General features: G+C 44.3%; 1 non-coding gene across 1 annotated transcript; it reads left to right on the top strand.

Moving 5' to 3' along the window:
• The first annotated feature begins 905 nt into the window (after positions 1 to 905).
• Positions 906 to 1,042, top strand: LOC130842810 (U4 spliceosomal RNA). Its single transcript, XR_009050584.1, has one exon. It is a non-coding gene; the product is annotated as a U4 spliceosomal RNA (small nuclear RNA).
• Positions 1,043 to 8,575: the final 7,533 nt, after the last annotated feature.

Here is an 8,575-nt window from a genome sequence, read left to right on the forward strand (position 1 = left end):
TTAACTCCTAGCTGCCCCCAGCACTCCAGCAGCCTCAGGCTGCCACAGCTCCCCATCCTCAGGCCTGGAAATCAAGGGTGGGGTCACAGGGGGCCAGGCCACTCCCTCCATCCCTCCCACCTTCACAAGTGCTAATAATACTGTGAAAATACCCAACAGCTGTTTCTGGGAGTCCAGCCTGAGATCCACCAACCAACCCCATCTTTCAAGAAGACCAAGTATACAAAAACAAACAAATCAATGCCCCTTGGGCTCTCTGCCTCCTTCGCTCGGGGGTCCAGCTCACGTCCCTCTAAACCAGAGTTATATAGGCCTGTCCTAAGTCCTGAGCTGTGGGAATATTCCTCAGTATTTCTCCTGGTATTCCCTCCCAGATTGTCCCCCCTTGCAAGGAGGTTGCAAAGTTTCAGGGAGAAGCAAGCATTTGAACACTGGCAGGAGAAATCAAGTTTGAATTTTGAACTTTGCATATGTGCAACAATAAACTTAAAAAAATAGAGGATAGGTAACGAAAAAAGAAAAAAAAAAGAAAAACGCACATTTAGGAAGACCCACACGATGGGAGTGCTCCTGTAAGCCGTGGACTTTTTTTTTTTTTTTTTTTGGGCACACGGGCTTAGTTGCTCCGCGGCATGTGGGATCTTCCTGGAGCTGGGATCGAACCCGTGACCTTTGCATTGGCAGGCGGATTCTTAACCACTGCGCCACCTAGGAAGCCCCAGCCGTGGACTTTCTTAAAAGTGACATGCAATTGTTTCTTGCAATTGTATTTCTCTTATAATTTTCTCTCTCCAACCTCTTACAGATCTGCCTTTCACAGAAAACACATTTGGTGAAGGGTCCTGAATTGGAACACTCTACTTGTGATAAACCTGTCCTGCTGAGTTTATATAAAAGGAGAGGGGAGCTTTGCGCAGTGGCAGTATCGTAGCCAATAAGATTCATCCGAGGCGCGATTATTGCTAATTGAAAACTTTTCCCAATACCCCGCCGTGACGACTTGCAATATAGTCGGCATTGGCAATAAAAAAAAAAAAAAAAAAAAAAGAAAGAAAGAAAGAAAGAAAAAAAAAAAAAAAAGGAGAGGGGAGGGGAGAAAAAACTCAAGGAAGAGAAGATAATGCCATAATCGAGACAATAATAATTCTTACTTTTGCCGTTAAAAACATTTTAACATTTGAAGGGATGAATGCATAGCCTCCCAGCCTCTGCTATTCAATAATACAATTCATTACGAGGGAGCAGAGAAATCTCCGCGGCATTAAGAATACCGAGGAAGGGGGAAATGAAGGCCAGTGTTACAAGCCCTATGGCCAAATTCAGAAATGAATGATAATTAGATTGCAGTTCAAAATGCTCAGGCGATCCAGACACACATTTTGAATCCCATTCACATTTGCAGAAGGAAGAGGTAGACGACGCCTGGAATGTTGTCCTTCAAAAGTATTAATGATGCACTATAAATTTCGTCCGCGTATTAATGATAATTCACTCCTCATTAAACGCCGGTGCTGATAGCAACCCACATTTCGGCACAGCAGGCCCTCGCAAATTTATTTTCCCTTTGTTAAATCCAGTTTACTCTAATAGTTTGTGGAGACACGGACCGAAGCAGCGCGGGGGTGAAAATCTATTTCTACGTCTGATCAAATACAGGATTTTCTAAATGGCAGCGCCCGCGCTCGATGGACACGCGGGCATCTTCCCGGCTTCCGCAGGGATGGGGCCACGCCCGGGGCTGCAGGTTACGTCTAGTTCCCAATAGGCTACCAGAGAGAGAAGCCCCCCCTTTCTTCTCTGAGCTGTTCCCCAAATGCAAATGGTGGCGAGGGCAGCAGATGGCAGCCGCCAGGGCGCTGCGGAATGGGGGCTGGCAGTGGCACCGTCGGAACATGGTGGGCACCGCGGTCCAGAGGGGGCGCGTAGGGAACCCGGGTTCCCTGGCAGGCTCCGCCATCAGGAGGAGACCGGCGCCCTCTGGGCCGAGGCCGAGCGCCCAGAGAGCGCCCCGTTTTAGGCACGGTTGTGCTAAAGAAATAAAAGACACGGAGCGCCCCCCGGGTCTGCGTCCTGTGGTCCAGAGGGACACAGGACAGCCGGGGTGGAGGTGGAGACGCGCAGCGGTGCCAGGTGCCTTCGCAATCACCCTCTGCGGGTCGGGGCGGGGGCACCCGCGCAGTGACAGCTTCGGGGCACCAGAGGGCGCCGTGCGCACAGCCTGCTTTCAGCGCGAGCCGGGCATCGGCGGGGACTCGGGGGCCTCCGGCAGGGTAGGGACAGGAGAGAGTCTTCACCTGCCCGCCCGTCCGCGGGAACAACCGCCCCCGCGGTAGCGCGCCTCCCCGGTCCTCCCTCCGCAGCCCACAGGGAGGGGCCTGCACTTCTGGGAAACATCCGATCAGGTAACATCTGATGACAACCCAGCAAAACGCAAATGAAGGAGGGGGAAGCATCCTTAACACCTACGGGAGCTCAAGCAAATGTCATTTTTAAACTGCAGAGGATGAGCAATTGCCATCAGACACTATCCTGCCGCACCTCACAAATCCCTTAGAGCTGGCTGTGTCCTGAGGTAGACCCCCACTCAGAGACGCAAGGTTCCACACGCCAAGGGGGCGTCATGTAGGGATGCACAGAACTGCAGCACCATCATCCAAACAGCACCTACTACTTGCCATTGTTGCTCTGAGTACTCTCACATCCATCATTTTATTTAAGCCTCAAAACAATCCCACAAGGCATCCTTAGCCTCACTTTACAGATGTGGAAACTGCAGCTCAGAAGGGGTATAGAATCTGTCCAAGCTCACACAAAAACCATGTTCTTTTCACCGTCCACACTGCCTCCCTGATGAGGAACACGGCTGGCCAAGTGACTGCTTACACACTTCTTCAAGCCAGCAAGACATATTGGAGCTAAAAGTATGCATATGAGTTCATAAAAATAACTTGGGCTCTAATCCCTTTTCACTTTTGAAATAACCCCCAAACCTTCCCCTGGTATCCTCTGAATGCTGTATCTCAGCCTCAGTGAAGAAAGCCTTCCCCATTTGAGTTCAGAAGTGATTGCACACACCAGGAGCCACAATGGCCCCAGACACCCAGAGTCGTTTAGACTCTTAGGCGTGGGTTCTTGCAAACATTTGCAAGCTCTGCTTTCCGTGCACAGAGGAATGGAAAAGCATCCAGTAAGTGGTCCAGATGTATCACCAAGCATACTGGTATGAGATGCTGATGCCAGGGTCCTACCTCCTTCCAAAAGCCTGCGCCAGCTCCTTCAGCCCACATTAGCTTCTCCGGCCTCTGAGCTCCCCCCAGCACTTAATGTAGGAGCCACCCTGAGGCAACTTGCTTGTTTCCATTCCCTGTTCTCTGATTCTCTCATATGTGTCTGTCTCCCCAGAGAGCTGGCAAGAGCCATGGGAGCAGAGGCCATGTCAGCACTGGGCACGCAGCAGCTCTCAGGGATTTGTGAAATTGAATTATGGCTGCATCTCTGCTTACAGCATCTATCACTTTCCACCAATCAAACAAGGTGGCCCTGTTTGCTTTTTCTTCTAGTTTTGGGGTTTGTTTATTTGAAAGAGTGAGGCCTGCTGACAGGTAGAGTTTATAAAAAGACAACAGTAATTGTGAAAATGTGAATTATTTCCTTTGCACAATGCAGTGTTCATTGTGTCCTCTCTTCTTGTTTGGATTCCTGTTTCATCTTCCTTTCACACCTGTACTGTGATAACAGGTACTCATCTATGCTATAGACAGCCAAATACAAATGAATATTAATAGGAAACACCACTGTATGGTAAATTCCCATCTTCTCCACCATTTGCTACAATGTGCTTAGAGTGTTGTGTAGCAATCAGATGTGCTGGGCTGGATATCTCTCCCTCTCCCTCATAAAGCAGGACCCAAACTGGCTGTTACTGATAAGAAATGGAAAGATGGTCAGTGCAGAGGAGGAAGCTAGGATTGGTAAGGAAATGTAATGAAAAAGGTGGAATGGGCAGGGGTGTTGGAAACTGAGAAAGCAGCAAAGTAGTATGTATATTACAGAACCCAATGACTGGAGAGATGAAGTGTTATGCAATGAATATTTGTGTCCCTCCCCCCAAATTCATATGTCGAAATCCTAACCCCCAATGTGATGGTATTTGAAGGTAGGGCCTTTGGGAGGTGCCCAGGTCACAAAGGGGGAGCCCTCATGAATGGGGTTAGTGCCCTTATAAAAGAGCTTTCTCATCCCTTCTACCATGTGAGGACATGGTGAGAAGACAGCAGGCTATGCACCAGGAAGCAGGCTCTCACCAGGCACTGAACCTACTGCTGCCTTGATCTTGGACTTTGCAGCCACCAGAACCGTGAGAAATAAATTTCTGCTGTTTAATTTCTGTTTTGCTATAGCAGCCCAAAATAAGACACAAAGGAAGGCCTAAAGAGTTGGGACTTCAGGGGAAGAAAGATGGCAGCGAAGTAGAAGGACGTGGAGTGCATCACTCTCCACAGATGCATTAGGAATACAACAAAAGATGCAATAATTCCCACAGAGAACCAGCTGAACACCAACAAATGACCTCGGACACCAGAAAGGACTGCAAAGATCCTGACATAACCGGTAGGGAGGCATTTACAACTATCAAAGATGGTGAAGCAGCTGAGCTGTGGCAGACAGGAGGGAGTGAGAAACACACGGCAGGTCCGCACCACGGCTCAGAGTGCCCAGACTGAGACGTCTATTTGCAGCTGAACAGGGGGTCTGGGAGCGGGAGTGTGGGAACCAGAGAGCTGGTTCAGGGTGAGAAAGATTGTTGGTGGTGGCGAGATGGACCGAGGGGACAGGAGGGAAGAGGTCCGCAGCGAGGAGTGCCTACCGCAGAGAGCTGTGAGACCATAGTGGCGGCTGGATACTGCTGATTCACAAGCAGGGGGGAGGAGCCGCGGACGCAGCCTCTCTTTCAGCGCCTGAGACAGACAGAGGGAGGACCCCTGTGGGCCAAGCTAATGCACACAGGGATAACAAAGGCCCCTGGGTGGGGCTGGCTTAGAGTGCCTGCAGCTGAGAGCCAAAAGCCCCACAGAGCGGCCCAACTCTGAGACATTCTGTTTACACCTAAGCCGCCTGCGTCCCTCTGCAACAGGCACCGCCACACCCGATGGAACCAATGAGTCCCAGACAGGGCACCACTGCTCACTCACTCCCAGGGGAAGGAGCCATTATTGTACCCTCTCTCTCCCCACACACCAGCGCTTACAGACGAACAATAAACGAAGCTCTGCTAGTTGCAGAATAATACAAAAAAACCAAGGCGGGTAGAAGGACACTTACAGCTGAGACCCCAAGGAAACAGAAATATCAGTATTGATTCTATTGAACTGGTCCATTCTGGGGTCAGTTCCAGTGTTTGCTTTTCTTTTTTTTTTATTAATTACGAGCTTAGTCCTAAGGGATGTACAAGCTTTTATAACATATTTTTATTCAATTTTTTATTCTATTTTTATTTTTAGCCATTTTATATATTTCTATTTCTAGCTAAGTTTTTTATAGTGCTGACTGTATCTCTCCTACCTTCTTTTCATCTCTTTTATACATTTCTATTTCTTTCTTTTTATTTTCATATTTCCAGTCACACTATGCTCTTCTGTTGCTGTGTCTTCTATTCTTCTTTAGTTTATTTTATCTTAATATACTTACAAGCAATATTATTGGTCTGCTCTGTCTCCTTGCTTTATTCTCCAAATGATACACTGCTTTGGTATTTATTATTAGGTTTTTGTCTTTATCTTTGTTCTAAGTATAATTGTCTGATTTCACTCTGAGAATCTTCAGTCTGTCTGGTGGTACTCTAGCTCTTCATTATATTTGATCCTAGATTTCAATATCTCCCTGGATTTGTGTTTGTGTGTGTGTGTGGTGTTACTTTGTTTGTTTGTTTGTTTTTCCTTTTGTTTCTGTTTTGTTCTGTTTTGGTTTTGAATTTCTGTTGGTTTTCTCTTTGAAAGTCTGATAGCATACTGTGGTTTTTCTCTCAGGTATTTCTAGTGCCTTATATTCTATTGGATTCAGTATTTGTGTGTCTTATACATGTTTGTGTTTCCTAGACTTAGTATATGTTTGACTCAACATTCTGCCATTAATCTGTGGCTGGGACAGTCTTCTTTAAACCCCTTTATAGCCGGGACAAGCAATCTCTGAAGTTTGGACTATCATGAGAAAACAAAGAAACACCATGCAGGCAAAGGAGCAGGAAAAAACCCACAAGACCAAATAAATGAAGAGGAAATAGGAAAAATGCATGAAAGAGAATTCAGAGTAATAACAGTAAAAATGATACAAAATCTCGATAACAAAATACAGAAAATACAAGAAACAGTTAATAAGGACTCAGAAGAACTGAGGAACAAACAAACAGCAATCGACAACAAAATAACTGAAATTAAAAATACTCTAGATGCTATAACCAGCAGAATCACTGAGGCAGAAGAATGAATAAGTGAGTTGGGAGATAGAATGGGGGAAATAACTGCCCCAGAGCAGGAAAGAGAAGAAAGAATAAAAAGAATGGAAGACAGTCTCAGAGACCTTGGTGATAATATTAAGCACACCAACATTTGAATCATAGGCATCCCAGAAGAAGAAGAAAAAAAGAAAGGGTCTGAGAAAATATTTGAAGAGGTTATAGTGGAAAACTTCCCCAACATGGGAAAGGAAATAGTTAACCAAGTCCAAGAATCGCAGAGAGTCCCATACAGAATAAACCCAAGGAGAAATACACCAAGGCACATATTAATCAAACTAACGAAAATTAAACACAAAGAAAAAATATTAAAAGCAGCAAGAGAAAAGCAACAAATAACATATAAGGGAAAACCCATAAGGATAACAGCTGACCTTTCTGCAGAAACTCTGCAGGCCAGGAGGGAATGGCAGGATATAATGAAAGTCCTGAAAGAGAAAAACCTACAGCCAAGAATACTCTACCCAGCAAAAATCTCATTCAGATTCAATGGAGAAATCAAAAGCTTTCCAGACAAGCAAAAGTTAGGAGAATTCAGCACCACCAAACCAGCCTTACAACAATTGCTAAAGGAACTTTTCTAAGTAGGAAACACAAGAGAAGGAAAAGACCTACAAAAACAAACCCAAAACAATTAAGAAAATGGTAATTGAAACACACATGTCAGTAATCACCTTAAATGTAAATGGATTAAATGCACCAACCAAAAGACACAGACTGGCTGAATGGATACAAAAACAAGACCCTTCTATATGCTGTCTACAAGAAACCCACTTCAGACCAAGGGATACATATAGACTGAAAGTAAAGGGATGAAAAAAGATATTCCATGCAAATGGAAGTCAGAAGAAAGCTGGAGTAGCAACACTCATATCAGACAAATTAGACATTTTTTTTATTTATTATTTTTTGGGGGGACAAATTAGACTTTAAAGATTATTACAAGAGAAAGGAAGGACATCATAATGATCAAGGGATCAATCCAAAAAGAACATATAACAATGGTGAATATCTATGCAACCAACATAGGAGCACCTCAATACATAAGGAAAATGGTAACAGCCATAAAAGGGGACATCGACAGTAACACAATAATAGTAGGAGATTGAACACCCCATTTACATCAATGGACAGATCATCCAAACAGAAAATAAATAAGGACACACAAGCTTTAAATGACACATTAGACCATCTCGACTTAATTGATATTTATAGGACATTCCATCCAAAAACTACAGAATACACTTTCTTCTCAAGTGCACACAGAACGTTTTCCAGGATAGATCACATCTCGGGTCACAAATCAAGCCTCAGTAAATTCAAGAAAATTGAAATCGTATCAAGCATCTTCTCTGACCACAACGCCATTAGACCAGATATCAATTACAGGAAAAAAAACTGCAGAAAATACAAACACATGGAGGCTAAACAATATGCTATAAAACAACCAAGAAATCATTAAAGAAATCAAAGAGGAAATCAAAAAATATCCAAAATCAAATGACAATGAAAACACAACAACCCAAAACCTATGGGATGCAGCAAAAGCAGTTCTAAGAGGGAAGTTTATAGCATTACAGTCCTACCTCAAGAAACAGGAAAAATATCAAGTAAACAACCTAATCTTACACATAAAACAATTAGAGAAAGAAGAACAAAGAAACCCCAAAGTGAGCAGAAGGAAAGAAATCATAAAGATCAGATCAGAAATAAATGGAAAAGGAAGGAAGGAAACAATAGCAAAGATCAATGAAACTAAAAGCTGGTTCTTTGAGAAGATAAACAAAAGTGATAAACCATTAGCCAGACTCATCAGGGAAAAAGGGAGAAGGTGCAAATCAACAGAACTAGAAATGAAAAAGGAGAAGTAACAACGGACACCACAGAAATACAAAAGATCATGAGAGACTACTACAAGCAACTATATGCCAATCAATTGGATAACCTGGAAGAAATGGATACATTCTTAGAAAAATACAATCTTCCAAGACTGAACCAGGAAGAAACAGAAACTATGAACAGACCCATCACGAGGACAGAAATTGAGGCTGTGATTAAAAATCT

Source organism: Hippopotamus amphibius, chromosome X, assembly GCF_030028045.1.
Source record: "Hippopotamus amphibius kiboko isolate mHipAmp2 chromosome X, mHipAmp2.hap2, whole genome shotgun sequence".
Classification (NCBI taxonomy): Eukaryota; Metazoa; Chordata; class Mammalia; order Artiodactyla; family Hippopotamidae; genus Hippopotamus; species Hippopotamus amphibius.